At 37.8% G+C, this 23,205-nt stretch overlaps 1 long non-coding RNA gene across 1 annotated transcript in view; it reads right to left on the bottom strand.

The window, feature by feature from the left end:
- LOC136003243 (uncharacterized) overlaps nucleotides 1-22,933 on the bottom strand; it is a 45,786-nt gene extending 22,853 nt beyond the window's left edge. Inside the window, exon 1 of the long non-coding RNA XR_010608046.1 lies at nucleotides 22,741-22,933. This is a non-coding gene — a long non-coding RNA (uncharacterized LOC136003243). The remainder of the gene's footprint in view (nucleotides 1-22,740) is intronic.
- Nucleotides 22,934-23,205: the final 272 nt, after the last annotated feature.

Below are 23,205 nucleotides of genomic sequence, written 5' to 3'. Positions count from 1 at the left end.
GGAGGTCTTCCAGTGGGAATATACATACAAGGTGGATCCACCCAGCAGCTGGATTCAGACATTCCACTGGCACAGTGATGGTCCCTGGGTCCCATTCCCCCCCGCTGCTGGCACCTGGACATATGAACTCCCAAGTCCACAGCCCTACTCTGGTTGCTGCCACAGGTACACACACAAGCATGCACACCCTCCAGCTGATCTTCCTCTCAGGGACCCCCAGACCCTGTGGTCCCTCTGACAGCAGAGACTCCCCTTCTGTAGCCATGTCCTCCTGTGATCTCATCCTTGGAGATACACCTCCTCCAACCCCCACCTTGTTCCCAGGCCACTTCACCTACTTGCTGGCAAGTCCAGCTTGATCTCTGCTAGTGTCCACACACCCATACTTGCTCCAGGTGCTGCACTGTGGGCACCAGTTCAGAGGCTGGCACTTGCTTGGTCTCTCTGGACACTGTCATCCAGGTACACAAGCCCTTTGTGCAGAGCACGGCCAGAGAAGACCACTGACCACCCACTATTTATGCTCTGCCAGCCCAGTTACCACTTTATCCCTTTATTTTCCCATGCTTATTCCTCCCCAAACCACCTTTCCTCACCTTAGATTCCTCCCTTATCCCATAACACATTTTGTGCAATCTTAAAATGCTCTTCCCCTGTGTCTTATAATGTGCCCCATAGCCCCTAGGCAGTGATCTGAAAGATGCTCTACAGAGTTGCTTCTGTTGACTCATTTTGATGGATTTAACACTTGGACACCGAGACTGATGCTCTCCTGGGAAAGCCCTGGAAGGTGCCCAGACAGAGTGTTCATTCACCTGAGTCTGTAATTTGGCTTCCTCTTCCTGCCATTTTGTCTGTGCTCCTCTGTGTTTATGTACATGGGCCTTTGATGGGCTGAGCTCTCCTGTGATGAGCCTGTGAGTGGCTGGGGCTGGGTAGGATTTGAGTTCCCCTGCCTGTCATTCTTCCTCAGCACTTCTTGGTGTCCATGGAGAGCAGCATTGTATCACATAACCTAACAGCTTTGATGCTGTTTTTCCATTAGTGGGTATAGCTATAAGTGGAGAAGTACAATGGAGTTCAATTATCTTTAATATTCATGGCGCCATAGTGGTTTTGTTAAGAACAGAATTGGGAAAACTGGATTTTCCAATCTCAGATGTAGGGATTTAAGAAAGTAGATTGTTGGACCTGGCTGAAAAAAGTAAGCTGGTGGTACATAAACTAGGCAAATGCTTGCTGACACATGTAAGAAACTGAGGACAAAGTGTCAAAAGGCATCAAACTTCAGCAGTAGTGAGTGGCAGGCTATGGGAGAAGGCTGTCAAGACAGTGGATACTCTCAGTACTGAGTCCCCAAAAGGTGATTCCCTGTCAACTTATATTTTAATGGTGTAATTTTATAGGTGTTATTCTGAGTTTAAATAAAATCTAGGTGTAGAGGAAATAAAAAGAAAAGGATATGGAAACTCCTTAGTGAAAAAAAGAAGGTAACTTGAGTAATCATGCTAATTTCTTTGAAATTAGTTAATTTTAATCCATTCACTTTAGAATTTCATTATCTTAATATTTTTATAGGATCATAGTAGTTTTCAAATACTAAGCATTAGTCTACTAGAATGATTTAAGAAAATGAATCCGACGTGAATCTTTGTGTTAATAGGTGGGTCATGATGACTTCGATGAGCCATTTGTTCCAAGAAAATGAGTGTCATTAATTTTAGTTCGGCAAATTTGGCATATTTTAGAATAGATTAGTATATATTTATGGTATCAAGATTACATATAATGGAGCTTCTCCTGCCTATTTCTCTACTTTTTAACAAACTGCATAGTGAAAAATCCTAATCTGCATGACTGGTACTTGCTATGCTAGTTCAAATATTTTGGTTATTTTTGGTTTGTTTGATTCATTAATTCTTTGGAGGCAGGAGTAAGAAAATTTTGTGCAACTAGTGAGCAACAGAACTGACCCCATCATGATCTTAAACTCAGATATACATCCAAGAGCAGTGGATGCTGGAGCGCTTAGTTAATACTACATGACTTTTATCTTGTATGAGGGAGTGAAGTCCCTGCTGGTGTGTATTCTGTGTAAGGATATGAACCAAAGGTGGGTACAAGCCCTGCCCAGAATATGGCCGTATGGTTAAAATCCTGAACAACATATTTTATTTAAAAGAAAGTGAGCCTACATAGCATGATGTTAAGTCAGAAAGACTTCTGAACCAGGCTTTTTTTTTCCGACACCCATGGTTCAATTGGGTGGCATACCTCTGGATTGCTTGGATGGAAGCAACAATTTAGTGCAAAGCTCTGGTGCCGGTGCCGTTGAGCAGAGTTGTCATCATGACTAGATGCAGCATTTGCCTGAGGTGATGCTGCTAGGATGGTGTGTCTGCTAGTCAGCATTTTCCCAAGGGAACCAACACAGCCAGTTGCACAGTGCATCTCTGGGACATTATGCACAATTAATATACTCTGAAAGTGATGCGTTAGAAAATTGAGGAATGTTTGAGGAAACAACTGTCTACTGGGCATGGAATCTGGAAGGTAGGATACCAGATACTGTGGATTTTAGCCCAAGACATCACCAGATTGACTATTTTGTTTATAAGATAGACACATGGTGGATCTGGCTTTGTGTCTTCTGACATTAATGCTCTTGTATTGTTTATTTATCCGCAGATGCAATGCTTTTAAGAGAGGATCCATGGCTTTCTCAGTGATTCAAAAGGAGGTGTTAGTTTTCTCAGATTTCTGGGTAGGGTTTTAGCCACTAGTTCTGTTATTTTTACTCCAACCCTTGATATTTAAACTTAGACTTTGTTACCACCATCAGCACCTGGCAAGAAAAGCACAGTTATACACTTGTGAAAACAAATGAGCAAATTAATGTTAAAATGCCAAAGACAACTATTACATGTCCTCAAGGAGTATGGCAAGAACAGTAAAAAGTCCAGTGATGCTGTGTTGTATTAATAGTCTTACATTTGTTTTATGATACTTTAGAAATTAAATGTGTTGGCACTTCACCATTTATTCAGCTAATCATACTCAGTAAAAAATCCATTTTGTTATCCAGCCAGACCACTGAGCAATCATTCATCAGAGCTTCACTCATAAACATTTCATTATATTACAGGTGGCAGTACTGTAAAATAACAAATTATTTTTAAAAGAGCCTTAATCTTTGTTAAAACCGTGTTAGCCCCCATTATTAACTTGTCAGCTATAAAGAGAAACTGTGGTTGCTCAGTGTATGTCCAAAGCTCTTGAGGTAGCATTGACTCAACATCAATCAGACACATCCATTGTTTGGTTTGTATTTAGAAGAGTTGTTTGCTTGCTCAGAAATTATAAAATTGGTTTCTATCTAAAACATTTATGTCAGATAGACATATAAGGACAATGGAGATTTTCCTCTGGGAAACATATAATGATCAGGTGTCCACACTGATGTGTTATGAATTCTGCTGCTGGTCTATTAATTAACTTTATATTGCAGTTGAAGACTTTGACAAAAACAAACAGAATAATTCTTCATTCTTGTCCTTAGATGAAATCTTAGCTAACAGTCTCTCCCAAGAGAGGTCTCAAGCATAGATTCCAGTTTTCCTCTTCAGTGTGTATTCCCCATTGTTACAGGAGTTTTTAGGGGGCAGAGGAAATGATGTTACCAGTAAGGTGTAGTCCTGGGCCTGTGGCTTGGACATTGAGACAAAGGACTGCAGTCATTATCTACATGAGCTAGAAACATGGGAGTGACTTGTCTGAAACTTAGACCAAGACTGAAGTTGTGAAATGGGTTACAAAAAGAGATACAGAAAAAGGAAAAATAAGACAACTGAGAATAGGAACCATTGCTTGCTAAAATTCGTGAAAGTAGTAATTTAAAACAATTTTAGGTTTCCTAACTTCTGCTGGTGATCTTATTATACGACTTACCCAGTAAGCTTATTGTGATTTTTATTTGGTTAGTAAGCTGCCATCTTTTGAAAGCATGTCTTTTTGCTGTTTTTTTTTCTATTATTTTGCTACTTTGAAATTAGACTATTGCCCCAAGCTGATATAGGCAGTCATGGATTGAAACTGATAATAAGTGCAGCAGTCAATTTAGTGAGGTATTGAACTGTGGGAGGCAGGCAGCATCCCATCTTCTAAGGCCTGCACTGGTTACTTAATTGCTTCCAGAAACAGTTTAAGATGTTATAAATCATGTACGCCTACAAAATATTGTATTATCCAGTGTCATATTACCACAGCTGCTGCCAGCAGAGAACTCTATACTGATTTATTTGCACTCTTCCCTCCCTTTCTCCTCTTTACCCTTCTCCCTGTACTCACACATGCAATCAGATGTGTTGTCTACAAATGCCCTAGGACTGTAAACATTACCTTGGTACCACCTGAGTCTGAAACTACCGGAGTACAATAATCTTCAGTTTCAGGTTGCAAAAGAAATAATTTTGAGAGAGCAGGGAAAAAGGTGTTGGAAATTTTACATCCCAGTAAGACGAGAGGTTGGAAAGGAATGTTTGTATATTTCTTGTTTGCTAAGTTTCCAATTAACTTAATGCTGATGTTATTTTATATATTGTGTTATTAATAGTCAGGCTACTTACAGCTTTGGATAAGTGCACATTATTATTTATATTAAATAAGTCTTAAATTCTAGTTATCATGTCGATGTATGATGCCATTCATCCTTATGTATTTACATTGAGCTCCAGTCCCAGTGAAATAAATTCTAATAGTTGAGGAATAAAATAATGTTCAATGTAAGTTTCATAGCTTGTACTAAATTATAATTGCCAGTTATATCTTGCTTCTGGAAAAAAAACTACAGAGTATTTTGTATTTGAATTTTCCTAGTCGAATTTATTAGGCACAAGAACTACATGGATATCATTGCATATGAAACAAATGACATATATAATGAGAATCGGTCACTGTTTTTCCTTAATAGAAAATATTTTTACAGACCATGGAAATATTTAATAGTAGAATACATTATATTTAAAAAGCCGAAAGCTATTATGATAATTACAATGTAAGACAGACAACCAAAAGGAGAACCATGGCACTAGAGAGAATTTTCATTCGCATTCCTTCTACATGTTAACATTCCTTTACTGTTATTTGATGGTATATATTATCAAAACAAAAAAATTAAGGTTGCTTCTTACAGTTTAACTTATCTTCTATGTCAAGGATTTTGTAGAACATAGATGACAATTTTTACAATGGAATACATCTCACCTAATACTAGCACCTAAAGATCAGTGACCTACTCTGAGTAAGATGTCTAGATGTCCTCTACAGTTAGTGGTAAGGGACGAGAAATTTCAGCACGCTCACTTGAGACATATTTTAACACCTGAAATTAGGTAGGATGAATTTATATTTCTGCATTGATATTTATGGCTATATAAAACTTTACACGTGTTAATATATATTGCTGTTGCAGCATGGCAGCAGTTTTGTGACTATACAGCTGCCTAACTGAGGAAATAGTTTTGGATTAACTTGCATTTGGACTGGATTAAAATCTGTCAAAAATCTATGAATTCCTTTGGTGAGGCCTCGTTTTAGTATTTTGATTGTTTTAATGTCCTTATGAGATTTCCACTAGTGTTCTCAATGTGATTTAACAGCCAGACTTGAAAGCCTTGCTTTTTTCTTTTTTTAACAATGAGCAGTGAAAGATACTACTTGTGTTTACATAATTTATAGGAAAGATTACAAAAATTAATAATTCTATAATTTCTACTTACCTGTAAACTGTTTTTAAAAAGTGCCATAGTAAAAAGGAATATGATAATATTTTCAATGGCAATTGGATGCAGCAGCACAAGGGAAACGTATATAAAGGAACATTGGCTATGATGGTTTGTCTTTAGTGTCTTGAAATTATTTTCTTTCAGTTCTTATTCACATGCGCTTAAATACTACTACTCAGTGCTGTAGCCCAGGTGTAACCAAAAATGCACAGTAACGGTTAGGCACAAATATTTTTTTAGGAGTTACAGATGGGTGTTCACAAGCAAACACTGCAAATACATCAGTTATTAAGCTTTTCAATGTCTATATATTTTAAAAATAGAAAAATGAAGTTATGATTATAGTAGCAAGCAATGAGCATGTATCATTTTCTGTGTCTCATTTAGCGTGAATAGATAAAAAGGTCACAGAATGTTGGAGGTATCATATTATACTAATTTTTTACAGCTGACAGCTGCTCTCTGAAGGACAGTGTGTGAACATTCTGTTGTAACAGTGATGAAAATGTGGTATAATGAGCCAAAAGCATTTTACATGATATCGGAGTTCTGAAGAAAATTGTCATGAAAAATGGAATACTTATCTTCAGTCAGTAATGCACCTTTCTATGACATGCATTGCTAGCATACAAAACATGTAAATATGAAATGCAAGTAGACAGAGCAATAGGACAGTGTGTTCTGCTCCTGAAGCTACCATTTAACGTTCTCCTTTGTAGACTTGTTCAAAAAATTATGGCATAGAAAGAATTTAATTCCAAATGGGACTTTGGAAACATCATGGACAGACTAAATTCTTAGTTTTCTACACTATCAAATATGCTGACCCAGGTGTTAAATTTCAAATACGGTTATAAATTATGTAGCTATCCTCTAGTTTCTGCTGTTTAGGTATATAACAAAATTATTGTGGAAAGAAATAAAATTATCTGAAATTGCACCATTAGAACAGCTTCCAAATATATCTCCAGCTATGGGGTTCTTTGTTATGGAAACATATATATATAATTTTTTTTTTTTTTTAGTGTATTGCTGACTATACTTTAAAAGCAAAATATAATGACCGATTTCTTATTTGAGCATGGATCTTATTTTGAACTTTTAAAAGGCACAACTATGTGTTGGGTAAGTAGTTATGCTTAAAACTCAAATTGTGGCATGGGAAAATACTTTTTTTCAATATAGAAGATACTTTTCAATGTCTTCAGGGAAAGTTAAATGATTTTACTGACATCAAAAGAATCTAATTAAACACCTACGATGCCTAAACAAAATAACAGCAAGTAGAGGCTTCTTCACATTACATTAGGTAGCTATACTCTCACAAGTGGGTTGGGCATTTCCTCTGACAGCTCATATATGAAATTTGATTTGGATTAATTAAAATTTGTGGTGAAAATAACATGGACTTTTATTCCACATCAGAAAAATAAAAATAATTAACAATTTATCTCTAAGTGTGGGCTTGATACTTCGAGCAGTTTTTTAGTATAAAAGGTGTTGCCTGTCTACTAAGAAGTGTACTGTAATTGAAAACACAAATAAAAATTACAGGAGAGAACACCACATGGCTAACCACTACAAAAGCCTGCTATACAAGAATCTTCAGTATAGAATTTAAGTAGAGAAGAACTTTAGGAGCTAAAATTTTTTTGCCTAAAATTTTGGGACCTGAAATTTTGATTCCTCAACTAATAGGTATATTTCCCATCTTTAACTTATTTGGTCCTCTAATAACCATGTTCCATATGTCTTTTTATTTCTAGTCTGTCTCTAAATGTACCCTCATGCTGAGACCCACTGTGTGGGTGCCTAACATGGGATGTGAGATGCATCAGCTTTTCCATACCACTCCCGACTGCTTATAGAGAAGGACTATGTGTAAGACAAATTGGTTAGATGCCCAGCTTTTAGACAGCTGAAGTTATACAAGACTAACATTGTTTTTATATTATTTTAAAATGTACGTCTTGTCTACAACAATTACTTTGCTGGCTAGAAACTGCCACAGGCTAACAGAGACCCTCTTTTTCTGTATTAGCATGATATCTTCATGAGAGAGGTAATAAAATTTCATGTAATACACAAAATCATTTTCCCAAATGACTGTTTCGATTTTTGAGTCTATAAACCTCAGACATGATTCCTTTATCAAGTCCCCAAGACAGGATAAAAATGTAAGGCTTTCAAAATTTTCTACCTCTGACAATGGTCAGAAGATACTTAGAGAAAAACTATATATGTAGCAGTTGCATCAAAATTCTTTCTTCCCCTCCTCTCCTTCCAATGCATTTACTAATTAGTAGGTTAGGGATTTCCATTTAGATGAAGCAGAGGGTTCTGATGATGTAAAAATTATTTTGCCATGCATAACAAATCATGTTACTCAGCACTGTTTGATGAGATTCAGAATGAAACCAATTCCTTGGTTTTGAATGCTTTGAGAACAATGCGGATATGTAGGTCCATATCTACGCTATACTAAAGACAATGCACTCATTTCCCACAAGTGAGAACAGTGGTTTATATGTGTTTCCATGAAGTGGAGGCAAAGATATAAAAGGGTGGCTAAAAGAAGATCCATGTTATGACACAGAGGGAGATGACATTAACCAAGATATTCGTGTGCATTTAGAAAGTGCTTAGGGTTTGCTTTTGTTTATGCTGTGACAAAGGCATGCTTTCTTGACTCTCTTTTACAACATAAGATTTCAGCTATATGCTGTACCCATGTCCACTTCAGATTACTCCCAGGGTACCAACGGATAATATATACTGAGTGTGTAATTTGAATAGCAAAACCAAAGTCTGGGGAATTAATGACTACTATAGTAGCGTATTGCAGACAAAATCCCGCAAAGTCTCAGGTCAAGTCCTGCTGAATGTCTCCAATTCTACTGGCAGACCAGATAACAGGAAAAGTTTTATGCTTCAATTGTACACAGCAAGTTCTGTCCTGATTATGGTAACAGGGGAACAATAGCCTATCCCACTTTTAAGATCAACTTCAAAATGGGATTGCTAGTGTGACTGGTTTTATGGGAAGAGTCACAAGCCTACAGACGTATTACCGAGGTTGTTTATGACAAGGAGTCTCAAATCCTGACATGAAAGCAAAGGAATCTTCATTGGCATGAATTCACTTTAACATTTCAACATTAACACATTGAAAAGGTCAGTATTATGGGAATAATAATCTTTAAGGTGTTATCTTTGGATCTTATCAAAAGGCGTGCACCCTCAGACATTTTTCTGATTAACAGAAAGAAGACTGGGTAGAAAGCCTGTAGCCAAGCACAAGCGACCTTTCAGAGAAGAGGGGGTTGTTTAGTCTTTTTAAATTATTATTTACACTCTTAAGTCATGAAAACAAAATTCTTTAGTAGCTCAGAGAAGTGAATCTGGACCATCTGGCCTCTTGTTTTGTCAGCAAAAAAAGATCTGTGTGTGTCACATTCAGTGCAAGAGAATATTGTGTGTGCTGTGTTCAATATCGGCCAGTTTGTGGCTTATAGGACACAGAAAATAAACTTTAGCCAAGTGACATTAAGTATTAAAGAACTGTCCTAGAGCTGGGAAACCAAGCAGTTAGTGTCAACAGAGAGTTCCTCATCCTAATTTACCCTAGTTCCTCTGACAAGGTATTATCACAACTGGTAACTGCTACTTTGTGACTCTACCACAACTGGCATTTTACACAGTTTTAAAGTTTTTAAATGATTGACACAGGCCTGCTGCATATCTGCTATACAAAATGAACAACAGAGAGAAAGGCTTGAAAAGACATACACATTTACTGAACTTGTGTTATTGTAGGTAATCTACTCATTGACAAGAGCTGGATGTCTCACATGGTTAATTCAAAATATCCTCAAAATTTCTAAACACTTTTGTTTTCTAAAAATCTAAACTTAAAGCATGATCATAATCAAGCCAGTGGAATGCCTCATTCTGACAGACAGAGGGGATTGTAAACAGCATTAAAAATAATTGCTGGCAGAGTTATGAGTGATCTTATCACAGGAATTGGAATCATTCAAGCCAGATGGGACCTCAGGGGTCTTTAGTCTAACCTCCTGCTTAAAACAAGATCAACTCTGTGATCAGACAAGGCTGCTCAGGTCTTCATCCAGTCAGACAAACCTTCAAGGACAGAGATTACTCAGCTTCTCTGGGCACTCTCTTCCAATGCTTGGTTAGTGTCACAGTGTGGTATTTTTTTAATCTTATGTAAAGTTGGCATCTCAGTTTTCCTTGTTCTGCTGTCACACACCTCAGTAGGAAGTCTGGCTTCACCTTGTTGATAACCTCCCCTTAGGTATTGGAAAGCTGCTATTAAGTCCCTGCAAAGCCGCCTTCTCTTCATACCCAGCAAGCTCTTCCCTCAGCCTCTTCCCTCATCTGCCATTATATTCCAGTGAATCTTGTTTGCAATATGCATACAGAATATAATACATAAAAGTAAAATATACATGTAATGATTTCAAGACACTCTCTCATAAAGCAAAAAGACACTGATAGCTAATGCAGATAGTAGGAAGAATTTAGCAAGAAATGAATGACGTTTGGATACTACTCAAAAGCATTTTACTAGATGCTGTCAACCTTGCTATCACACCATTGGGAAGACTATTCTTATAAAAAACAAACAAATAAATGAAACTAAACAAAATACTTCAGTATTTAGAGAGGAAGTGAAGAAATGAACAAAAATACTCATAAGAAGTGGAAGATGGGAGAAACTAATGCTACTGAACATCAACCAGAAGCTAGAATGTACGGGAAACTGATAAAGATAAAAGGTGCAAAAAGAAAGTTATGGCAGAAAGTATAAAGGAAAATAAGTTTATAATGCATAATAAAAAGAAAGGATTCATAAAAAGTTATATTTTGTTTTCTTAGTAAATATATACTAGGAAAAGATGTCAGTAAAACATTTGAAAGATTGGTCCATTCGATAACTTTTGAATAGCTAAACAAAATGATCTGGGTATTTACAGGCCTGCCCATCCAACTTTGAATAAAGGCAAAATAGAAAGTACTTAATATTGGACATTATTAATAAAGAATTGAAAAGGGGGTAACAATACCAGTCAGAATTGGTTTATAAAGAATGACAGTCATATATCTACCTTGACATCTTTTTCCTTATGAGGTTAAAAGCATAGTTTGCAAAGGTGTGGATGCATTTTTTGTAGAGATTTATGAAGAGCTGTGGCACTGCACTACATTTTCATTAGGTGGTTTAATGTTAGAGAAACACCAAGTGTTTAGTGGCTTACAAATTACAGACCTGCAATCACAGGCATTTCTAATGAGGTCTTACATGAGCTTATTCTTAGTTCAGCACTTTCAACATATTTTATCAATGATATGGTATGAAATTACCACTGACAAACTTGCAACTGTGACAGTAGCAAACACTTAGGAAGACAGATAAATGATACAGAATTTAGATCACTTAACAAGCTGGAAGCTATCAAAACATATGTGTGAAATACAACCCAGTGTATGGTTGCACTTCTGGATAAAAAAGACTTTGTGCTAGAGGTACTAGGTGGAGGTATATTCACCCAATACAGAGGACAGAGGCTTAAACAGGATCGCAGTGAAAGCACATGCTTGGAGTACTGAAAAGAGCTCAGGCAGCTGCTGGATATAAAAATAGTGGAATATGTTGTGAAGAGAAGCAAGACCTTTTTATATCACTCCTTTTGGCATTGCTTTACTGGAATACTGCAGCCAATCAGGAATTAGTAGTTCAAAAAGGAAGTTGAAAATTCAGAAATTGAGACAAAGCTGTGACAAGTCTAAACTGAGTTTTATCTCCTATTAGAGAAGACAGAGAGATGATGGGATAATATAGTCTTTCCCAAAGATAATGTCTTCATCATAAATAATAAATCTACTCATGCTCTTTTTTTTTTTTTTTTCCAACAGACAAAACAATATCTAAAAGCAAGAATGGCATAAAAATAATAGACAAATGTCAGTAGTGAAGGTAACTTGTCCATGGAGAAATTTACAAAGATATTCTGTGGATTTTAAATTGCTGGAAACTTTGAAATTGAGGTTGCACATGATTAAAAGAGAGATGCTGTAGCTCATCCATGGTTTTGTACTGGATGCAGAAACTGACTCATGTAAGTCTCACAACTTGTAATGTGGAACAGGTTAAAGATGAACATAAATAAGGGCCTTTCATAGCCTTTAAATCAATAGAGTATGGTCAATTCATTAAGATGAAGATCTTGGTCAGTGCTGTTTGTTGAAGGAACAATCTTTACTGTTCCTTGAGCAATTAAAGTAGTTTTCTACTATGTTTTGATATTGGTTACTAAGTGGTTACTAGAGTAAGCTTAGCAAATAGCAAAGCTGTGAATGCCGTGCCTGTATTGCCTATCACTGAACCCAGGGTGTGCCTTCCCTGTTACTGATGCCTGCTTGCCATATCAAGCAGGCCGATATATGAAAATCTGACTAGATGTTTTGGATGGTTAGATTTGGCACATACTGTTTCTCTTACAGAAAACATTGTCTTGTGGACAGGTTAAATACCATGATTTTGCTGTGAATGATTGGAAGAATGAGTAATATTGATTTTGAAACTTCCTATAAAATAAGAATGTTTTGAAATGAAGAATGTTTGTGGTTTTTAACTTGTTCACTTTTGAAAGATTCCATCATCTTTTCATGTAATTATCCTTCATAGCTGAAATTTCTATTCACCAAGAGCTACTTAATTATGTTGAGTTCTTTGAAGTATTTGCTTTGAAGGTGGCTACTTCCTCCCATTGTTTTGGAATGAGATTAAGCTTCTCTTCAAGTAAGATGGTGAGTCTAAAAATGTAAAAGTTGTCCTTTATGTGTTTAGTTTAAGTGAATGTAAAAAGATGTGTGAATGAAGGTGCAAAATAGCATATGAAAGAAAGAGTGCAGAAAACACTTTCCAAAGTGGTAAAATGGAATTATAGTACTTTTTTTCCATGAAAAAGTTAAATAAGTGAAAAAGGTAAAAGTGAACACTGCTTAGGACCAGTTATAGTCACCAGTGCACTCCATGGATTAGAACACCTCTTACAATGTGGGATCTTTAAAATAAACTGACTGATTTTTCTGTAAGGAATATGCATGTTCAATATGAATGTGTTTAAGAAGACTGAAATATTAATATTTAGTTATAATCAAATAATACTTTCCTGTGCTATAAACATTTTTGCTTCCTATTCAGTCAGGCCAGAGTTGTGCTTATCTTTTCTAAGACAGACTTGTTTTTCATTAAATGTGGTGTATTAAGCATGCTGGGCAACAGATAACAAATGTACTTTATAGCCCTGAACCATTTTTCTTTTTCTTAGAGTCTCTTTGTGTCTGAACTACCCTACTTAGTAAAAACTAAGCTTTTGCTAGGAAATTATGTATGAATTTGGGCTATTGCCAATCATCTGAAGAATGACAGAATTTGATTATAGGAAATAAAATTCAGGGCATCAAGAGAATGGGTATGTTAAAAGCAGAAGACAATGTAGGTATAAGGATTTGGATTACATGACTAATATCATTAAAGCTAATCTAGTGAAATATGTCTTATGTGGAAAATTATTTGACTTATATAAATGCTCCCAGGTGAGTGTCGAGGTAGTTCAGAGAATGCCATGCAATATTTGTGACCAGACTTATATCACCCTTCAAAATGATGCTGCACAATGGATATATGTAGACAAGGAAATTTAATAATTTGTTATTTGCTGCTTTGTGGCTAGTGTATGAACTGAATGTATGATGATAAGAATTGCTGGCATTTGACCATATGTTTAATGTATGGATAATAGCCAGTTAAGAGAGGCATGATAAAAATGTGAAAGGCGGCGGTAACCACTAGAAGAATGTGTGGCACAGTATAATGGGAATAATAAAGTACTTGCCTGGGGAAGCAGGATGTTTAAATCTTTGTATTCCAGTCACCGCATGAGTCAGACACCATATTTTACTGTTTGATAACCAATACCAGTGTTATTCTTGCTACCTCTCATACAGTCTAGTTAAGAACCTCAGTCTGATCAAGTCTTGTGGATCAGCAAGCCTTAACAAGTATGAGCCACTGAAACACAATTAGAAATAGACTCATTGACGGTAAATTACTAACTGTACTTTGCAATGCCTAAAGGACAGTGGAGATCCTTGAGTGCCTAGACTGGTCACTGTACAAAATACATCTGCTGTATATAAATAAAAACTACTTGCCCTTTTCTGGGACTTCTCAACAGGCAAGCCTTCCATTCTTGGGGAAGTCCTTTCTTAGGAGAATATTTTAAAAACTACCCCTTGTCTCATTGTCTGAAACACATTCAGTGATGGTCTAAAATGTATGGATGATTACACATCTTCATATGATGATTTTGAATGGGTCTAAAACTTACTATGCCATTTCGACATCAACTAATGAATGGACTTGAAGCTGAAGTTGTGTTTAACCCCAGTCTAATTATATGTTCCATGTGTCATATCCTTAATGCATTGGAGTTGGGCCGGGAGTATTTTTGTGTTTATTTTCTGAAATGTCAGTAGCCGTTTCATAGCTATAGTCCTCTTCTAGCTGTGCAAACACTCCTCTTGAAGATAAAAGTTTCTCAGAGATTATAAATATTTACTTTTATTGCATAACTTCCTCCCTACCAAGTAAGCTCCAATTCAAAGTTATTATACAGTATCAGATTTTTCTAAAGCCAGCATAACTTTCTGATGCAAATGGTGGAGGAGCCGACTAGGAGGGGTGCGCTGCTGGATCTCATCCTCGCTAACAAGGAGGGTCTGGTTGAAGCAGTAAGGGCGGGGGGCTGCCTTGGTTACAGTGACCATGAGATGGTGGAGTTCAGAATCTCCTGTGGTGGGAGCAGAATACCGAGCAGAATTGCAACCCTGGACTTCAGCAGGGCCGACTTTGGCCTTTTCAAACAATTGCTGGAGGAAATCCCGTGGGCAAGGCTGCTTGAAGGTAAAGGGGCCCAAGATAGTTGGTTAACATTCAGGGACTGCTTCTACCAAGCTCAAGATCAGTGCATCCCGACGTGCAGGAAGTCAAGGAAGGGAGCCAGGAGACCTGCGTGGTTAAACAGGGAACTGCTGGGCAAACTCAAGTGGAAGAGGAGGGTTTACAAATCTTGGAAGGAGGGGCTGGCCACTTGGGAAGAATATAAGGCTGTTGTCAGAGGATGTAGGGAGGCAACTAGGAAAGCTAAGGCCTCCTTAGAGTTAAACCTGGCAAGAGGGGTCAAGGACAACAGGAAGAGCTTCTTCAAATACATGGCAGATAAAACTAACACCAGAGGCAATGCAGGCTCACTGATGAATGAGGTGGGTGCCCTGGTGACAGAAGATACAGAGAAGGCAGAATTACTGAATGCCTTCTTTGTCTCTGTCTACTCTGCCGGAGGCTGTCCTGAGGAGCCCCGTACCCTTGAGGCCCCAGAGGAAGGCAGGGCAATGGAGGAGTTTGCCTCAGTTGATGAGGACTGGGTTAGGGACCAGTTAAGCAATCTGGACATCCATAAATCCATGGGTCCAGATGGGATGCACCCGTGGGTGCTGAGGGAGCTGGCTGAAGTCATTGCTGGACCGCTCTCCATCATCTTTGCCAAGTCTTGGGAAACGGGAGAGGTGCCTGAGGACTGGAGGAAAGCAAATGTCACTCCGGTCTTCAAAAAGGGCAAGAAGGAGGACCCGGGCAACTATAGACCGCTCAGCCTCACCTCCATCCCTGGGAAAGTGATGGAACACCTTATCCTTGGTGCCATCTTAAGACATATCAAGGATAAGAGGGTCATCAGGGACAGTCAACATGGCTTCACCAAGGGGAAGCCGTGTTTGACCAACCTCATAGCCTTTTATGAAGACGTAACAAGGTGGATTGACGATGGCAGAGCAGTGGATGTGGTCTACCTTGACTTCAGCAAAGCATTTGACACCGTCTCCCACAGCATCCTCACGGCAAAACTGAGGAAGTGTGGACTGGATGATCGGGTAGTGAGGTGGACTGCAAACTGGCTGAAGGAGAGAAGCCAGAGAGTTGTGGTCAATGGGGCAGAGTCTGGTTGGAGGCCTGTATCTAGTGGAGTGCCTCAAGGGTCAGTTCTGGGACCAATACTATTCAATATATTCATCAATGACTTGGATGAGGGAATTGAGTGTACTATCAGCAAGTTTGCTGATGACACCAAGCTGGGAGGAGTGGCTGACACGCCAGAGGGCTGTGCTGCCATCCAGCGAGATCTGGACAGGCTGGAGAGTTGGGCAGGGAAAAATTTAATGAAATATAACAAGGGAAAATGTAGAGTCTTGCATCTGGGCAGGAACAACCCCAGGTTCCAGTATAGGTTGGGGAATGACCTATTAGAGAGCAGTGTAGGGGAAAGGGACCTGGGGGTCCTGGTGGACAGCAGGATGACCATGAGCCAGCACTGTGCCCTTGTGGCCAAGAAGGCCAATGGCATCCTGGGGTGTATTAGAAGGGGGGTGGTTAGTAGGTCCAGAGAGGTTCTCCTTCCCCTCTACTCTGCCCTGGTGAAACCTCATCTGGAATATTGTGTCCAGTTCTGGGCCCCTCAGTTCAGGAAGGACAGGGAACTGCTGGAGAGAGTCCAGCGCAGGGCCACAAAGATGATTAAGGGAGTGGAGCATCTCCCTTATGAGGAAAGGCTGAGGGAGCTGGGTCTCTTCAGCTTGGAGAAGAGGAGACTGAGGGGTGACCTCATCAATGTTTATAAATACATAAAGGGTGGGTGTCACGAGGATGGAGCCAGGCTCTTCTCGGTGACAACCAACAGTAAGACAAGGGGTAATGGGTTCAAGCTGGAACACAAGAGGTTCCGCTTAAATTTGAGAAGAAACTTCTTCTCAGTGAGGGTGATGGAACACTGGAACAGGCTGCCCAGGGAGGTTGTGGAGTCTCCTTCTCTGGAGACATTCAAAACCCGCCTGGACGCCTTCCTGTGTAACCTCACCTAGGTGTTCCTGCCCTGGCAGGGGGATTGGACTAGATGATCTTTCGAGGTCCCTTCCAATCCCTAACATTCTGTGATTCTGTGATTCTGTGATAATTACCTTAGCTGGGTGGGTTAAAGTGCCTGTGTCCAATTAAAAATTACTATCCTGTGAGCTGTTACCTATCTTGTATATGACTTGACAACAGATACTTTATTTATAAATGCTCTAATCAGAACAGCATTCAGTGTTTCAAGGGATATATCAGACATACTAATTTTTGCCAAGGAATTTTCTTATTCCTTACCAAAAATCTGCATGAAGTGTTGGCATTCTGTTATGAAAGCACTCCATCCGTTTTTCAGTTCTTAGATATTCACATCTCAGGAGACCTCTGATTTGTACAATCCAATTCAGCAAGTTCACAAAATAGTTTCCCAGAAGTATAATTTTTAGATGGCTGTTTAGATTCACTTTTCCTGATCTTGTTTCTAAATTCCTATGCACTTGAACAATAACACTCCAAGTAGTTGCATATCTGCTAGACCACTATAACCGAAACTAAAAACCTTACCAGTAATTCATCTTAATACATTGTGTTGAAAAGATGCTGTTTTATTTAGGAGAGCATCATGGCTGAATCTGATATATTCTTGCTAAACCATACCTTTTTTTCTCCAACTTAGGTAATTTGTCACAGTTGCTGAAATGGCTATAAACAGCATCTGAAAATCTAAGCAAATTAATTAAGGTACTATAAAACATATTTTTGAGTCAACCAACTTGATTTGTCTGAATTATTATCATCACTCTATTGTTTATAACTTATCTGCTGTGCTCTTTTACAAACTGTCAGTTTATACTGTGGGTGCATGCACAGAAATTTAGTTATATCATATACATTCTGAAAATTCATGAAACGGCAACAAGCCATTCATCTCTGTGTTTGCATACAAAATAGGAATGTAAGCACTCACTCTCTTACAGGTATGCATTTTCATGAACTTTTAAATTCAATTTTGTATTGATATGTATGTGAACTAATGCAATGCATATACAATAATAATTAGAAACTGCCTAGTTGCGTATATTACTACTATAAGTATTTAATTACAATAAACTGTGCACTTCTATGAGATTTTGGTTTCACTAGTGAAGTTCTGAAAAAGCAATCTCAAGTACCTTCAAAAAATGGGAAAAAACTAAAAACGTAGAACTTCATTTCATCATCTGAAACCTGCACACTAAACTGGATTAATGTGCCTTCTTCCCCACCTTCCTTCTGCCTTCTATTTTCAGTGCGTACTATGAGTGTTTGTTTCAAAGAGATTTTCACATCAGGATATCCTTTAGCAACAGTATCTTGAGACCTACTAATCAAAACCATTTCACTTGGAAAATAATGTACAACAGTGTGGTGGGTTGACCTTGGCTGGCTGCCAGACACCCACCCTGCTGCTTTCTCGCTCCCCTTACTCAATGGTCAGAGGGAGAAAATGGGCAAAACAGAATATACTTGGGGAAAATTAATTTATTGCCAACTGAATGTAGGGTAGGAAGGTGAGAAACAAAGACACAAACTAAACTATCTTCCCCCCACCTTATTTCCCCTAGGCTCAACTTCATTCCTTCCTTTTTGATTCCACTACTCAACCTACCCCTGAGCAGTGCTGGGGGCTGGGGAACAAGGGCTTGCAGTCAGTCCATAACAGCTCCTCTCTGCAGCTCCTTCCTCCTCACAATTTTCCCTGCTCCAGCATGGGTCCTACCCAGGCTGCAGTCCTTCAGGATAAACCTTTTCCAGAGTGGGATCCTCTACACAGGCCACAGTTTCTTCAGGGAATATTCACCTGCTCTGATGTGGGGTCCTCCATAGGCTGCAGGGAAATACCTGCTCTACTGTGGTCCCCTCTATGGGTAGCAGTCAAAGCCCTGCTCCGGCACCTGGGGCACTTTCTCCCACTCTTTCTTCTCATACCTTGTTGTTTGCAGGATTGTTTCTCACATGTTTTTGGCTTGGTTGGTTTTGGTTGTTTCTTTTTTTTTTTTTTCTTTTTTTTTTCTTTTTTTTTTTTTTTTGTGCTCAGTCCTCACTGCCTATGTGGTATTTTCTTCTTTCTTAAATATGTTTTCTCAGACGTGTCACCAGCATGGCTGATGGGCTCAGCTGTGTCCTGTGGTGGGTCCATTTTTCAACCTGGCTGTGTCTGACATGGGGCAGCCCCTGGCTTTTCACAAAGAGGGTGCCCACTGCAGATCTCTTGCTTCCAACAACTTCACACCTACACCCAATATCAAAGTACATTACAAATATTCAACTAACAAAAAACACAGGGGGGATCACTTAGTGACTTGAAAAAAAATATATTTGTGTTTAATCAGAAGAACTGTCACTAAAATTTAATCTTTTATTATTTTCAGAATATAATCTGCGCTCTTTTCATAGATTTTAATTATGTTACATATTAATGAAATAAGGTTTCATTTGGTGATAACAATGCAAATGGATTTGTGTTCTCTATGGGAAATATTAAATTGCCTCGGCTAAATGTTTCTGTGATAACATTACACAGCATCTCAAAGAAGCCAGAAGCAATGTAAGAAGTGATGGCTAGAAACTCAATGTTGTTGCTTTAATCTGATTTCACTGAGACTATTATTAATTAAATGTTACTGATACTTTTGTGAGTTATAGAAATGACCTTAGGAAATTTCTGTTAATCCTCCTAGAAACCATGTTCTCAGTAAGAACAGTTCTATTTTTCACTTTTAAGAAAATAAAATGGAGGACAGAATGGAAAAAGAGTCTTAACCATTTTACTTTACAAATAATTGATATGTTCATATCTAGAGTCAACCTTCCAATTTTGTTTGTATATATACATCTCATTTGAATTATTCTTTTTCTATTTGATCAGAATAATAGATGCATGAAAAGGTATAATTGGTCTCATGGCCTCTAAGTGAAATATGTAGTTCAGAGGAGCTGCTTTTCTTGTAATATTTTTCTGGAAACAAAAGTAACTGCCTAGGCTATCTTTATAAATACATAATGCATTATGAAATACACCTTTTGTATTTGTTTTTCTTATTGGAATTACTTTCCAGAACAATTATTGCTTTATTTATTCATTAAATGTTTTAAATGTATTTTTTCTCTATTTTTTCAGTAGTTATCTTTTGAGCATGCTCATCTATTACAGTACCAAAGCAGATACTGCTTGCTTTTTCCATTGTTGTATGAAGAAACTCAGAAGTGATGTACAGCCATACTATCTACTTCATTGACACAGATAGTGATAAATAAAAATATAGAATATCACTGCAATTGTTATATGACTTCTCAATAGAAACTGGAAGTACTTCCCTGAAATTAGAATTGCTTTCAGTTTGCTTATGTGAGTTCAAACATTCTAAAAATTCTGAGGAGAAAGCACATATTATCATATCCAAAACATGGCTTAGACATGTGTATAAATGTGGTCCCTGAATGACGTTCCAAAGAATAAAGGAGCCAAAGGGTTTGGTGCTGGCATTTTGTTCTAGTGAGACTTTGACTAGAAAAAATGCACCAGGTCTTGTACCTTCAATGCTAGAGGGTGTGAAGTTTCCAAGAAGATCTGCACAAAACATTTGAAGGATGAGAAAACACTCTACATGTGGAAATCCAAGCTCATTTTAGTTGTTTTGTTACAAAAACTGTTGATGTTTGATCATTAATTCAGTAACGGCACTTCTCAACTTATTAAGCAAAGTTACAACAGTGACTACAGGCTAACGTTAGGCAGAAAGACTCTAGAAATAACATATGGATCTTTAACCAGCACTGTGATGAGTTGAAGAAGGGTCCAAGTAATAAAGCTTCTTCGTCACTAAATATTTTTAAAGTATTTTTTTAATCTTAACTCATGTGATCTAGTCCAGTACTAAATTATGCTGGCATGTAATATGGCCATGTTGTGCAAGTTAGACCATGAAGCCCTTTTTATGGTTTTACAGTCAGTAGATCTATAGACTTCACCTTTGAAATCTATGTAATTTCAAACAAGAATCTTCACAAAATCAATTGATACTGTTCTGCGTGGACAGACTGAATACAATAAGGATCTTGTAACCAGTTCAGTATCCAGAGTTAACTGCCTTCTCCTAAGTAAACAATGAAGACTCAGATTTCTTCAGAGAAATATGCAGTATTTTTAATATGAGGCAGAAATCATTCTAAAATGGAAAATATGCAATCAAACATTTATGTTATAAAAAGTGAATGAGCATTTATTTGCAATGGTGATAAAAACTCTACCCTGCTATTCCTGTCAATCCTGTAATTTTCATAAGTAAGAAAACAGTGGTAAAAATTCAGGTCTTCTGAGGCATGGACATTAAGCATTCAGCACTACATCACAATAAAAGGATCAGTTGTTATCTGTTTCCTGGTTTTATTTTTGTAAAGCCAACAGTGTGGCTGTATGGCTTTATTGCAAAGGAATGAAAAGCATTTCTGTTCAGAAGGCGGCAAGCTGGCCTTCTGTATGAATAGAGGTAATAGAGATAATTGAGGAAAGCTTTGATTTTTGCATTCATATTGATTATGTTATGATAAGAATCTTATTTGAAAATTGAGAAGCAAAAGTTGATACTTTGCTTGAAAATACATCTGATGCACTTCAAATGCCAAAGAATGATGGGTAGGTCTTGGATACTTGTAATGAGAAAAAAGCATTGAAATGAAGCTGAAAGAGAAATGATTTTTGAGGGAAACTTCTACCTACTATAATCACAGTAGTATCCAGACTACTTGTTTACATTGATGACTCTCATGCAGAGCAGATATATAATTTCCAGAAACTAGTGGAACCATCATTTAAGTTTGACGATTGATTAAATTCTTCTTTTGTGCTCTATAGGAACACAAATATATATTTTTAACCTAACATTTGGATTGCTATATACTTCAACTAATGAATTTCAAGTAGTTAGTGGGCAAGTAGGTAACTTCCTCTCGTATTCTTCTCTCATTTATGAAAATTATTCAACACGTATAATTTTACAAAAATGAAAGATGTGTAGATATCTGGCAATCCTTGTCATTGACAATTACCATATTTTACTATTTTTTCTGAATCAAAACACAAACTGACTGTTTGCTTTTATCTTTCTCTTGTGCTAGACTTCCTTTTATTTTCTTTATTGCTAACTGTGATTAGTAAAACTACAGGAAATCAGACAAGTGGAAAGACTGACACTTTTGTAAAGATAAATCTGCATTTAAACCTGTAGCTATGACAATAGCGACACAGTTTGCAGGGATCTTCGTAAGGATGATTAAGTCTTAAAGCTGGATCTTAGTTTGGCCATTCCAAACTAATAGCTCCGTTAACTCATGTTTGTCAGGGAGGACTGTAGGTACCTGGTTCCCAGAAGTTTAGAACTAGTGGCCACACAGAGCTGATAGTTCTGCACAGATTTAAAATGTGTTAGTGTAAATTGCTGTTTCGGTACTCAATATATCTGAGATAATGTGTCTCCAGAAAGAAGGCCATGCATCACCACAAACTAGGTCACATGAAATAAATTAGTTTCCTGTGCTTCTCTCCAAAACAATATCTATAACCAGCTTTGCTGTGCCCAGTATCAGCATGCCATGCAGAAAGCCCACTGGAGCTGACCCCTACTGAAATCGTTTTCCACTTAATAAGAACAATGTTCTGTAAAAACATCTGAACTATTTGTTGGACAGAACTATTAGTCATCTAAATATTTCATCAGATTGGTGTTTTAATTTATTTCTATGACTGGAACATGTACTGAAGAGTTGGAGATGCAGAAATGGGCAGGGGGTTATATGTGTCACCACAGTACATATCCAGAGGCAAAATTTTGTACTGCACTGGCTGTTGAGAATCTGACAGGAATAAAAGTAGAGACTAAAAAGCTGAAAGTTTCTTTTTCCTTCTCCCCTTCACCAGAAAATCCTTACCTGCTGTCACATTCTGGAAACTGTTCCCACTCTGCTGTGAGTCTTTAGTGCAGCTGAAGTTCTCCATCTTTTTTCTAAAAGTTTCAAAACCTTTATTTCCTCTGTGATATTTTGCTCGAAGGTAGCGCATTAGATTTGCGGTATGCTGAGGTTTCCTTCCCATGTTTCATTATGGTTGTTGCCTTTCTCTGCAGCAGCAGCCTGTGTTTATAACTTAGCAGTTCAGTTTGTTTGCTCAACTGCCTTTGCATTCCTGGGACTTACAACTCACTGCAATATTAGTTCTTGTTGCCAGGACACTTTGTATAACACTTGACTCTATTTTAGTGTACACCTATTTTTGGAGCAGTGCAATGAACAGAGCTTCGCCTTAGTCGTTTATTTTGCTCAGACATTTATTTGGAAGATACTAGCTCTGTTAGGGTATCCACAGATGACAGATTTCTCCATTCATTGGTAGTAGAC

This window comes from Caloenas nicobarica, chromosome 1 (assembly GCF_036013445.1).
Source record: "Caloenas nicobarica isolate bCalNic1 chromosome 1, bCalNic1.hap1, whole genome shotgun sequence".
Classification (NCBI taxonomy): domain Eukaryota; kingdom Metazoa; phylum Chordata; class Aves; order Columbiformes; family Columbidae; genus Caloenas; species Caloenas nicobarica.
Note: the sequence above shows the minus strand (reverse complement) of the source record. Positions and strands in the feature narration are given on the sequence as shown.